A 12904-nucleotide genomic window follows, 5' to 3' on the forward strand; every position below is an offset into this window, starting at 1 on the left:
TGTGGCCAGTGGGGAGGGAGAGGCTGGGACGGCAGAGGGGCCAGGAGAGCCAGGCTCACCCCCACTTCCAGGCTGGACCCTGAGGGGCAGCCATCAGCAGTCATGCAGGGGGGAAGGAAGTTGGTGTCGGTCCAGGCACACACTCTTCCGTGAGAGGCCCCTGCTGGGAGGAGGGTGTGCTCAGTGGTAAAATAATGCAGACAGTAGGGATTCCTGAGGGCTCTCTGGGAGGAGCAGCAGGTGCCCTGTTATTGGGAGCTCGGGTTCACCCACAGTCGGAGGGCAGGAACGAGAACTGGACCCTGCAGGGCATCATGGTCTAAAGAGAAGAGACGGAGGCCACATTCTGTGCTTTGGGCCAGCTCAGGGGCACTCGGTGAGAATCATGCAAGACTCAGGGTCTCCTCCACATGTGGCAGTAATGCCACAGGCCCACAGGGCCAGGCAGTGCCCTGGGAAGCAGGCAATGAATCAGAGGACAGGGAGGAGCAGGGAGAGCCGGGGCAGCTCCCACACTCACCCCTAAGGCATCCCAGTTTGAAGTTTGGGGCACATGGGCCAGATAAACTCAACCCCTCTGGGGCCAGTACCCTGAGGGAGGCAGACGAGGTGAACGAGGCGGACTCCATGTCGTGCTCCCTAGGCGAGCCGAGTGACAGGAGACCTCAAGCCACACAACAGAACCACAGCCCTTACTGGGGTCCTTCTTTCTAACTTCCAGAGCTGTGGCTTCGTCCAAATGGCCAGCCTGACACTGACTTCATTGACAGGGACAACCCTGCATAAAGGGACTCACCCTCTCCCTTGTTTGGGAGAAGGGATACCACACCTGTCCCTTAAATGAGGAAGAGACAATATCCGCAAGGCCCTGTGGCTTTCTGATCATGCTCACATGGAAAGTCAGTGGCCAGCTGGTGACTCTGATCTCAGTTGAACTTCTAGTTTCAAGTGTCTTTGTGGAATCATCTTCCCGAGGTGATACTGGAGCTGCAGTGACAGGAGGGAGATGAGATGAGATAGACATTTGATCAAGTCACCCGACCCTCGTTGGGCTGGCAGAACGCTCTTGAAAGAAACTTTATTAAATCTCCTTCTTTTCTGCCCTTCCACTCCCTTGCAAGGCTGCACAGAAAGGTGTCCTTGTCCACTCTCCTCCCTCGGTGAGCTGGGCACGCTGGAGCGCCCTCCCAGCATCCTCCGCACGCACTGCACAGACGTGTGGGTTCCCCCCTACTTCCTGTATGGCCCTCACACACACATCCCCCCTAAGGATTAGGAGCCAGCTCCTGGTGAGGACGTACTCGGTACACGGCCATACTGGGCCAGCACACAGGGGAAAGAAACACTGCACTTACCATGTGCTGGGCACTGCTCTAAGTAATTTACAAATGCCATCCCACTCCGTCCTCATAATAACTCTAAGAGGTAGGTACTATTTTTATTCCCATTTTATAGAAGAGGAAACTGAGGCACAAAATGGTAAAATGATTTGCTCAAATTTCCCCAGAAGCCAAATCTTGCATACCGCAGGTTCTCATTAATTACTGATCAAATTGAAATCTGACTGATTGTGTGTGTGTGTGTCTGTGTAAGTGTGTGAGTGTGTGTGTGATGAGAGAGAGAACTCGCACTGCTCCTACATTACTTCAAACAGAACTTAGGTTGTGCGTAGAGTTTCTCGTTGGTATGCAAGGCTCAAATGCATTCCCATAGCTCTTCTTGGAGTCTTACCTCTTAGAGAGGGGTCCCTACAGCTTGAGTAGGGGTGTACTTAAGGCAAAAGATAGACCAGGTGACATCTTGATGACTCTTTAAGAAGATATTTATTGAAAGTTCATGGGTGCCAAGCACCAGGCTGAGCACTTCCCCTAGATGACTTCATTCAAACTTTCAACAATGCAGTGTGGCAAGTTTTTCTATTACGCCCATTTTAGAGTTGAGTAAACTGAGACTTGTAGAAATTAAGTGTATATGTTCCTTTCCTAGGAGCATATACACGTGGTCTTTCTGACTGGAAATCCCAGGTTCTTAGCCCTTCATATTAGACAGTGAGGTGAGGAAGGAGAGAGGTTTATTGCAAGTGAGGATGGGGTTTATTGCCCTTATTGGTAAATATATCAAATGCACTTATCAAATTGTCCAAGATGAAAAATAATCACAATTCTTAACCATTGGGGAGAGTTTGTGGAAATAGTTACTCAAATACCTCTTGGAAGAGAATAACCTGATCCACACTTTCTGGAGTGAATTCAACACAAAAACTCTTAAATAGTGACTATGTTTTAATTCTGTAATCTCATTCTAGGCATTTTGCCTAAGAATGTAATTGGATAATTATACAGACATATGTGCAAAACTGTTTATTATAGAAGTTATTACAACAGCAAAAAAATCTGGTAAAATCAACCAATACTAGGCAATTAGTTAAACAGTATAAGATGTGACAAAACACTTATACATCATGGAAAGTGCTACTGTGAGCCAACATTCTGCCAAAGAATAACACATACGACGTTTTTAAGCTTGAAATATGCAGATTACAGACCAAAAATAATTTTTTTTCATGAAAAATTCTGGAAAACAACCCAACCAAAATTGTTAGTAATCGCTGTTTCTGATGAGAGAGATCTCATATAATTTTTCTCTGGATTAGCTGTACCTTTTCCCTATGAAATAATAATTGTGCAATTTTCAAAAAACTAAAATATAGTTTTAAAAGGAGGCCCCAACATAAAAAAGGAAGTCACTGGCAGGGTCTTGAGGAGTCGGCAGCAAGTCCTGTGTCCTGAGTGCCACCAAGAAACCCCGCACCCCGCAGAGCTAACCTCCACCAAGACCAGGCTTAACCTGGAAGTCACCACAGATAAGAAAGACAGGAAAAAAGGCAAGTCAGCCCAGAAACCGTAATATTGATATTCAACTAATCACGAAAGCAAATACAGCAGAAATCATTTGAGAGGGAGTTTCTGTCCTCCTGCCCCGAAGATTTATTCTAAAGCAGTAACTGCCCAGCAGAGTGGCCACGGCAATGACCTCAGGTCTGAGAACCAGCATCCGCTGCGGGCTGACCAGAGGGAGGATCCTGCCTTCACCAGTCAGCCTGGGTTCTCCGGTGGCTTTGACCCCTGAGATGCCAAAAGCCCCAGCCCAGCTCCTTGGGTGCCCCACACTCCCGGCAGCAGGGAGAATTCGCCCCCTGGGACGCTGGAGGATGCCCAGGGGCTGGCAGGGAAAGAGCCACTTCCTATCCTGTGGGTGGAAATGCAGCTGTGAGAGCCTCTCTGTAAAGCCGTCTGCAAACATCCGCCCACGTGAACTGCGTGCCGGCCCCCAGCCCAGCAGCTCTCCTCCTGGGTCCATCCCACGGAAAGGACACCAGTTCAGGCAAACGCATCTCAGCGGCTCAGGTGCAGCGTTTGCAGCAGACACAACAGTCATATCCCTGACTTCCAGATGCTGCTGGTCCTGGAGCATCTGATAAGCTAAAAATAAAATATGACAAGGTGGGGGTGGGAATTCAGGAAGGACAGCAGGTATACCCATACGGGACATGAACTGTGGGTTCGAGGAACACGATCCAATCTCAACCTAGAGTTAGAATGGCTTATGATTTTTTGGTTTTTGTTTGTTTTTAAATCTTTATTGTTGAGAGTATTACAGATGTCCCTCCCTTTTACCCCCATTGTCCCCCTCCTCCCGGGTCCCGACCACCCCAGGCCTTCACCACCCTATCGTCTGTCCAGGGGCAATGCATCTATGGATGTCAGTTCTTGGTTATTGTGTCCTATCCTACTCCCCCTTCCCTCTAAGGTTCATCAGTCTGTTCCATGAGGATGGCTCATATTTTAAAATGTATCCCAGATTTTATTTAATTAATTAATTAATTAATTAATTTTTTAATTTTTGTGGGTTTTTTCTAGAGAGAGAAGAAGGGAGAGGTAAAGAGAGAGAGATAGAAACATGAATGAGAGAGAACATCAATTGGCCACCTCCTGCATGGCCTCCACTGGGGATTTAGCCCACAACCTGGGCATGTGCCCCGACCAGGAATCGAACCAGCGACCTCTTGGTGCATGGGTCGATGCTCAACCACTGAGCCACACTGGCTGGGCAGTAGCACATGCTTCTTAAAGAAAAAGGCATAAGATACAAATACATAAGATACAAATTTCAGTCTCGTGGCTCCCACTCCCCAGTGAGTAACTGCTATGAACTGCTTGTCTAGTGGCCTTTTAATACACACACACACACACACACACACACACATCATGTGCACATTTCTTTTCACTTTCATTTTTTACAAAGAAGAGAGCATTTTTTCACTAAAACAAGGGTTATTTATTTGAATAGTTTCATTAAATAAGTCTGTTGTAGACCAACGAGACAGACTAGACTCAGACTCTGAACTGGGTTCAAATTAAGAGAGCTTTATTAGCCGCGCGGTGACTGTCCCATCCTACGCAGAGGAGAGAGCAGCCCCGAGCTCAGGGAGGGGGTTGCTTAGATAGTTGTCTTAGCCCCGTTAAGAAATTGGGTTAAGGGTCTGTGAGCGAACAAGCACGTACAGAAGCAGATATGTGCGGTTAGCCATTATGTCTGAGGGGTAAGTAGTTCTATTTGCACAACATAGTGGTCAGCTCCGGCTGCCTGTCTCCTTCCCTCCTACCTAGTTCCTGTAATCCTCTTAGGGTCCAGGGCAAGGTCTACCAAACGGGAAATTTTTAACTACAAGTTTTCACAGCACTTTAGGTGTATGTTCTTTTGTTTTATTGCCCTATTGTCTGTCCTTCACAGTCCACAGGGTAACAATCCTCAGGACAAAGTACATTTGGACAAAAAGTCCAGGGGTTTGAGTTGGGGCAAAATGTCCAATTAGTGATTGGACCAGAAACCTCTATTATTTAAACTTATTTTACTTTTTTACTGTATGTATTTTTTTTAACTTATCTTTATTGTTGAATGTATTACAGATGTTCCTCCTTTTTCCCCTATTGACCTTTACATTCACGCTCCCGCCCCCTCCTGCCTTTCCCCACACTGTTGTCTGTGTCCATTGGTTATGCGTTTATGCATATAAGTTCTTTGGTTTATTTCTTCTCACCCTCCTGCCCCCCTTCCTTTGAGGTTTGTCAGTCTAACAATCAATTTGTACCTCTTAATCCCTTTACCTTTTTCACCCATTCCCCCAACACCCCTCCCTTCTGGCAACCAACAAAATGTTCTCTGTATCTATGAGTCTGTTTCTGTTCTGCGTGTTCATTTTGTTTGTAGACTCAATTGTCAATAAATATGTATTTATTGCCATCTTATTGTTCATATTTCTGATCTTCTTTTTCTTCAAGAAGACCCTTCAACATTTCATATAATACTGGTTTGGTGGTGATGAACTCCTTTAGCTTTTTCTTGTCTGGGAAACTCCTGATATGGCCATCGATTCTAAATGATAGCTTTGCAGGATAGAGTAATCTTGGTTGTAGGTTCTTGCTTTTCATCACTCTGAATATTTCTTGCGACTCCCTCAGCTGACAGTCTTATGGGCGCTCCCTTGTAGGTAACAAACTGCTTTTCTCTTGCTGCTTTTAAGATTCTTTCTCTTGAACCTTTTGCATTTTGATGATGATGTGTCTTGGTGTAGACCTCTTTGGGTTCATCTTGTTTGGGACTCTTTGTGCTTCCTGGACTTGAATGTCTGTTTCCTTTACCAAGTTAGGAAAGTTTTTTGTCATTATTTTTTCCAATACGTTTTCAATTTCTTGCTCTCTCTCTTCTCTTTCTGGCTCCTCCATGATGCAAATATTGGTATGCTTGAAGTTTGCCATTTTAATTGAGTGGTTTTTGCTTTCTTATATTCCAAATCAATGGTTTGCTTCTTGACTTTACCTACTCTACCATTGAAGCTCTGTGAATTATTTTTTATTTCAGTTAGTGCCTCCTTTATTTCTGACTGTGCATCCTTCATTTCTGACTAGTCCTTTCTTATGCTGTTGAGGCCCTCACTAAGTTCATTGAGCATCCTTATAAGCAGTGTTTTGAACTCTGCATCTGGTAAATTGCTTACTTCCATTTTGTTTAGTTCTTTTCCTGAAATTTTGTTCTATTCTTTCATTTGGGACATGTTTGTCTCTTCATTTTGGCTGCCTCCCTGTGTTTGTGTCTATGTATTAGGCAGAGTTGCTATGTTCCCTATGCTTCCTAGTGTGGCTTATTATTATTGGTGTCCTGTAAGATCCAGTGGCACAGCATCCTCGTGGTCACCCAGCTGGGCCCACAAGGTGTATCTCTCGTGTGGACTTTACATCCTTATGTTGTAATTGAGTCTTGCTTGCTGTTGGCACATCGATGGGAGGGTTTTACTCAGGCTGATCAGCTGCAAGGACTGGCTGTGCCCACTATCCACTCATCTCTGACTCCCTTGGATGATCAGCTGTGCAGGGGCCCACCACACAGAGCAAGACTTACTTCAGCAGGGCTCTGGTACCCACTGAGTCCACTCATTGAGTGTGTCACTTGTGGAGGTGGTTGGGTGGTGGTGCTTTGACATGGTCTAAAGCTGTCCACCAGGTGTGCTGGCTCTGGGGCAAGGTCAGCCACTGCCTGTGTTCTATCTGGGGCCGCCAGGCATAAGCTACAAAGCGATCTGCAGATGGCTGCTTCTTGTGCTGGGCTTGGAGGTGCCCAGACAAAACCAAGTTGTGAACCAAGGCTGGCTGCTCCTAGTGCCAGGCCTGGGGCCACTTAGTGAGAGGTATATATTCCAGGTTTTATTTTAAAGAGATTGGAAAGACACACCGATAGTTATTTACAAATAACTGTCATGAAAAAAAAGTGAGTGCTTACACTCATAGCTCCTAGAACCTGGAGACACAGCACGCCATGCGGGGCCACGTAGAGGAGGGAGCACTAGGGTTAGTTGCGAGACCCAGGAGTGAGGAAGAAATGTGGACACAACCTGTCATCGTGGTTTCCATGGGAAGGAATAGATGAGGTAAGTAAGCAGCCTAGGGTTGGCTAGCGCAAATGCTTTTGGCAGGCTCTGGGGCATAGAGGCTGTCCCTGGCTGTCCAGCACCTGCCCTGCTACAGCTGGTTGGGGGAACGTGCCCCAGTGTAAAAGCCTGCTGGAGGAGGTGGTGGGGCATGGGCCCTGGATTGGTTGGTTTCATGCGAAGGGTCTCTCCTGGTTGGATCCTTTACAGTGTTAAGCAAATTGGCTGGTCCTGGGAGGGACAGTCTCCCCAGGGTCAGCAAAGTTCCAGATGTCAAAACATCAGAATAAAAAAAATGCTTAATTTCAGCTGGCCAGGCCCCAGGCATCCAGTGGTTCAGATTCCCCCAGCGAGGTCCAAAGAAGTGGGCGAGCCAACCAATCCAGTGGCAGAGACAGGACATGGCAGGGTCCCAGTCCTGCGGGGGCGACACTGTCAGGGGAGTGGACACCAGAGTGATGGCCAGCTGACGGAGGAAGAATCCACAGGGGCACAGACGAGACTCAGCCTGGCTACAGGGGACCTAACTTCTAGCTTTGGGATTCTGACCCCATTTCAAGGCCCACCTGCCAGGCAGAGGCCAGCGAGACATGTTGCCACTTGCTCTCAGGGATCTGTTTTGCCCTGGGTCATGTCCTGCAGATACAAACAGAGCCTGCTGAGTAACTGAGGCCCCCCGGGGGACAAAGGGGCCAGGGAGGGAACGCTATACTCTTCCCTCTCCTTGTGCCAAGACTAAATTCCAAGGACGTGGGTGGCCTTGGAGACTCAGGAGTAGGTGAGGAAGCTACGCGTACTCTGCATGGGCAGTCTGGCGTCTCACGAGGCGTGCGCGTGGAACAGGTCATTGCCTCCACCCAAACACCACCCACCCCAGGTGGACCTTGCGCTCTGCGGGGCGGCATCACCTCCCTCACGCCAACGACTTCTGAACAGTAGAAATGAATATTGCTATTATTTAAAAATTTAAAAAAAATCCAAACTAGAGAGATTATATCCATGGCGCTAGTCTGAGAATTAATGGAGAGGGGTTTGTCTCCATCTCAGCCGGAGGCTGGATCCCACTTCAAAGCACCAGTAATACTTGCACAGAGCACATACTGACCGGCTGCGTGACTGGCATTCGTGAAGGTCCAGAAAAGCATGGGAATGGCCTCTTTGGACCACCGATATCTTTCTCTAATGGGCACGAAAATCTCTTAACTGTGAGCACTGTGTACCTGCATGCTGTCTCCATCTGCCACCTACCCAGCCAGCCAAATTGTCTCACACAGCAGAGTGTCCCGGGGACAGCCCCGGGCACAGTCTGAGGCAATGCCTGGAGCCCCTCGGCCATAGGAGGTCCCTTTATGTCCCTGAGTTCTGACTGAAAAGGCTGGAGATGCCGGGCTCGAGCGGCTTACCCCACTCTCATCCAGGGCCTTCCGTGTCCAGGGGCTCTGGCTGCCTGATCAACGGGTCCCTGCCGACACCCCCTTGTGTTCTTGCCCTTCCCAGCCGCCCCTCCCGCCACGACACTCTGCACTCATTACTTGCTCGCCAGAAGAGCTGTCTTTCACTACCTGTCACTAACTCACACCTTTTGCTCTGAAATGGCCCAGATACGCAGCCCCTGCCTATTATCTAATGAAATGCGCCGATGCCCACCGGCCAGCCCTTGTCTCTCCTCAAACTGGACAATGGGACTGAAAGCAGTTCCTGGGGACTGGTAATCATGGACCTACCCAGGAGGCGGGGCCCAGCTCTGAGGTCCTCCCGGCCCTCTTAGATATTAGCTATTGGAGCTGGTTTTAAAAGGGGTCTCATAGGCCGCCTTTCTCGGACTCTAAAGAACAAGATGCCCCTGGGATCTTGTTAACATACAGACTCCAATGCAGTAGTTCTGGGTTGAGCCTCAAATAGTGAACATCTAACAAGCTCCCTGGTGATGTCGACGCTGCTGGTCCATAAATCACACGTCGGGTAGCAGGGCCGGGGAGCGCAGGGCCGAGCCTCGGCGCCTGTACACGCAGGCTTGCTGAGGCAGACAACAGAGCTTCAAGGCACCCTGTGAGACAGTCCGTTTTTCTGTTTCTGAATTGGACTGCTTTGGAGATCTCAGTTCTCCACTGAGCTTTCACTTGCTTTCATTTTGATAACATTTATACACGCATCAAAAAAATCTTGCACCCACGCCGAACTAAAACGTATTCAATAGGGAGAAACAGAAACACTGGAGGGAGGAAGACAACTTTGGCCACTGGGTAAAGGACAGCACGGATTTTTAGGTGTGGGAACTGAGCCCGAAAGGACCCCAGAAATAAGGGCGGGTGGCCGGTGTCACCTGACACCGCCCGGCACCGCCCTGCCTCCAGCTGTGTGTGGCTGCTCTGATGGCAGGACAAGCCTCAATGTAATTTGACAGAAAAAGAAAAAAGGATTGTTCTGGAGTCCGGTGTTTTTTCTTTTCTTTTGTTTTCTTTTTGTTTTTGTTTTTTTTGCAGTTTTGCATCACAGAGGTGGTATCACTTAGAGGTGCGTGTTCACTGTCCTGGTTTCGCAGGTTCTGGACATGCTGCCTCTGTCGGACGAAATGTTTAGACAAGAACTTGAGGAGTGACTTCACGCGGGGGTGACTTCCCGTCGGGGTGCACCCCTCAGAATAAAGCTGGCTGGTTGCTGTTTCTAACTACTCAGAGGTCACCTCACCTTTAAACGGCCTGCCCGCTTACCAAACACCTCCTGTCACGAGCTTCTTTTGTTCCCAATCACAGTTTACATTAAGATGATCGGTTAATCGTTTCAGATGTGCAGCATGGTGGTTAGAAAATGATGTACTTTACAAAGTGGTCCCCCTGGTCCCCCTGACCTCTCCAGTCCCCACCGGGTCCCTGGCACAGTATGATTGACTCTATTCCCTATGCTGTACTTCACATCTCTGTGCCTATCTTGTCATCTTCTCAGAGGGCTGCAACCTCGGCCACCTGGGAGCCACCCCAGAGTCCCCGAAGCAGGGGACAAGGCTTACATGCTGGCGGGGCGGGCCTGGTGCGAATGGGTCGCTGCTGAGACTCGCCCCTCCCACGCGCACCTGGGCTGGTGGCTGGTTTCCTCCTGCGGGTCAGCTGTCCCTGGAGCCGATTCTAAGCTATCTGGCGCCATCTCCTGGAGAACTGCGAACACGGCGAAGAGTAGACTTCCCGTGCGAGTCCCACTGAAGGGGAGAAGATATTTCACCAGGTCATTTGAATTCTCCCCACCCAACCCCAGCTTGTTTCTATTTCAACCGAACAGGTTCAACTCTGTTATGATGTCTGTGTAGTGTGGTGGGGACTCAAACTCCGTTTCTGCCACCCCTTATGTCCTGGGGCTACCTGACGTGGCCCTTGAGCCTGTGTGGTCCTTGATGCACACCATATAGGCAGCTAGCCATAAGTCTGCCCGTGTCTATACCCGCTGCAAGTATTTTCCCAGTTATACAGTTTACACTGGAAACTATACCAAAGTTCAAAGATGCACAGCAGGCTCACACGTCCCTCTGGTCATAATAGGAAACATCACTCTCCCAAAAACATAACTAATTTTCTCAGCCACCTCTGCACTTAGGGATGGAAATGTAACAAAAGTCTGGCCAGTGAGAAGCAAGAGGAAGTGACCAGGTGAGGATGCTGGGAAACCTCCCTCAAAGGGGAGCTGACTCAGCTGACATGTTTGTGTACCCCTTGCCCATTCTCTCCTCCTGCCAGAAATGCAAATGGCTGGCTGGCGGACGGCCACCGTACTGTGACCCCGAGACGAGCATGCGCTAAGGTCGATGGAGCAGAAAGATGGGCGCCTGGGTCTCTGACGACAATATGGAGCCGCCCTTCCAGTTCTGCACAGATCATCTCCAGACTTCACCTTGTGTGAGAAAAATAAAACCATCCATTGGAATGAGCCACTCTTTTGGAATATCTGATATTTGCAGCTGAATATAAGTCTTAAGTGATTCAGGAGTTATTACTGAATAACCAACTGCCCAGACAGTCATGGAGGAAGGATTTATTTTCATTTTCTTAACACTATTGCAGGTATCCAGGGAGAGCGTTGGCACTAAGCAGGCACTCGGGTTTGCCTAAACCCACACAGAGTTCATGAGCTGTTTTACTAACACCTAAATCTTATTTCCTGATTGCAGTGTCAACCGGCAGTTTGAATCTTGACAGTTGATTCAGATATGTTAAAAGCTTAGCACATAGCATTTAATATCATGAATGTCTTCTAAAATCTGGAGGTGGAAATTTGTGCAGTAAGGGGACATTACATGATAGTCTCAGTGAAGATGTGTTCCTGAATCCCTAACTTATTACAGCTGCCCCTTGAACAACATGGCTTTGAACTGAGTTCACTTATATGTGGCTTTTTTTTTTTTTTCAATAAATACCTGTACTGTTCTGATCTGCAGCTGGGAGTCCACAACGCAGAGAGCCAACTGTATACATTAATTTATGCCATTTTATGTAAGGGACTTGAGCATCCATGGGCTTTAGTATCCAGAGGAGGTCCTGAAACCAAGTTATTGGCGAATCAAAAGTTTTACACAAATTTCCAACTGCATGGGGGGTTCGAAACCCCTAACCCCTATGTTGTTTGAGGGTCAACTATATAAGAGTTACGGGTTGACTTGATTATTTAAACTATAATACAATTAATAAACAGATTTTTTAAATGTTATGTATTATAAAATGCATACTAATGAAAGAAAATGAAATTCAGAAAGTTATTTATTTATCTGGTAACTGTACAACCCCAATGTGGCAAGGCAGCCGCGTGGGAAGAAAATGTTGGCTGTCATTTAGTGATCGATATCATGACTCCGCTTGGATGCTGCCAAGCATGGTCCCCAGCAAGAGAACAGCTGCTCCTGGTGACTTCCACCCTCTCACAGGGTTCTTTCCCCGGAGGGAAAGGGCTCAGACAAGCTGGGAAGGTCGATGCCAGGCTCCTGGAGTCCAAGTGCTGGGATGCAAACACAGCTCGCTGGTCAACGGGCTCCCTCCCTGCCCCTTTAGATGGTACAGGTTGCTGCAGTATTTCAGTCTGTCAAACCAACCAGGTCGAGCTCCAGATACCGTTGTCCGTGGTCCTTCTTTGTTCTTGGTTGAAGGGGCCCTCTACTCTCTCCTGGATGAAAAGCTGCTTGTAGAATATGATGCGTCAGAGCCATGCTAGTGGTTGACATTTCCAGGTCTAGAGAGTGAGGGTGGAGGGCTCACTGGCATAGAGGGTTTGCACTATAAGGTGCTGGTTCTCATTTCTTTTCTTTCTTTTTTTTAAATTGATTTTAAAGAGAGGAAGGGAGAGAGAGATAAAAACATCAATGAGAGAACATCAATTGGTTGCCTCCCGCATGCCCCCTACTGGGGATCAGGCCCACAGCCTGGGCATATGCTGTGACCGGGAATCGAACTGGTGACCTCTTGGTGCATGGGTCGACGCTCAACCACTGAGCCACACCGGCTGGGCTGATTCTCATTTTTTAAGAATGTACACACCAGTTTCTGGCTGGTCAGTGTGGCTCACTTGGTTGAGTGTCATCCCTTGCACCAGGAGGTTGTTGGTTCAATTCTCAGTCAGGGCACAGGCCCAGGTTGCTGGCTTGATCCCCAGTAGAGAGCATGCGGGAGGCAGCTGATTGATGTTTCTCTCTCATTGATGTTTTTATTTCTCTCTCCCTCTCCCTTCCTCTCTCCGAAATAATAAAAACATATTTTTAAAAATGTACACAACAGTTTCAGAGCACATTGGGAAAAATATGTAATAGTGAACCACAAAAGATTTTTCAAATACACACATACATACATCTTTTTGTTAGGGAAATAAGTTCAGAGACAAATAACATAATAAATTAATACAGTGCAGATTTCATTAAATGGAATGTGTATGTACTCACTTGAAAAA

The sequence above is a fragment of the Molossus molossus genome, unplaced genomic scaffold (assembly GCF_014108415.1).
Source record: "Molossus molossus isolate mMolMol1 unplaced genomic scaffold, mMolMol1.p scaffold_m16_p_11, whole genome shotgun sequence".
Lineage (NCBI taxonomy): Eukaryota > Metazoa > Chordata > Mammalia > Chiroptera > Molossidae > Molossus > Molossus molossus.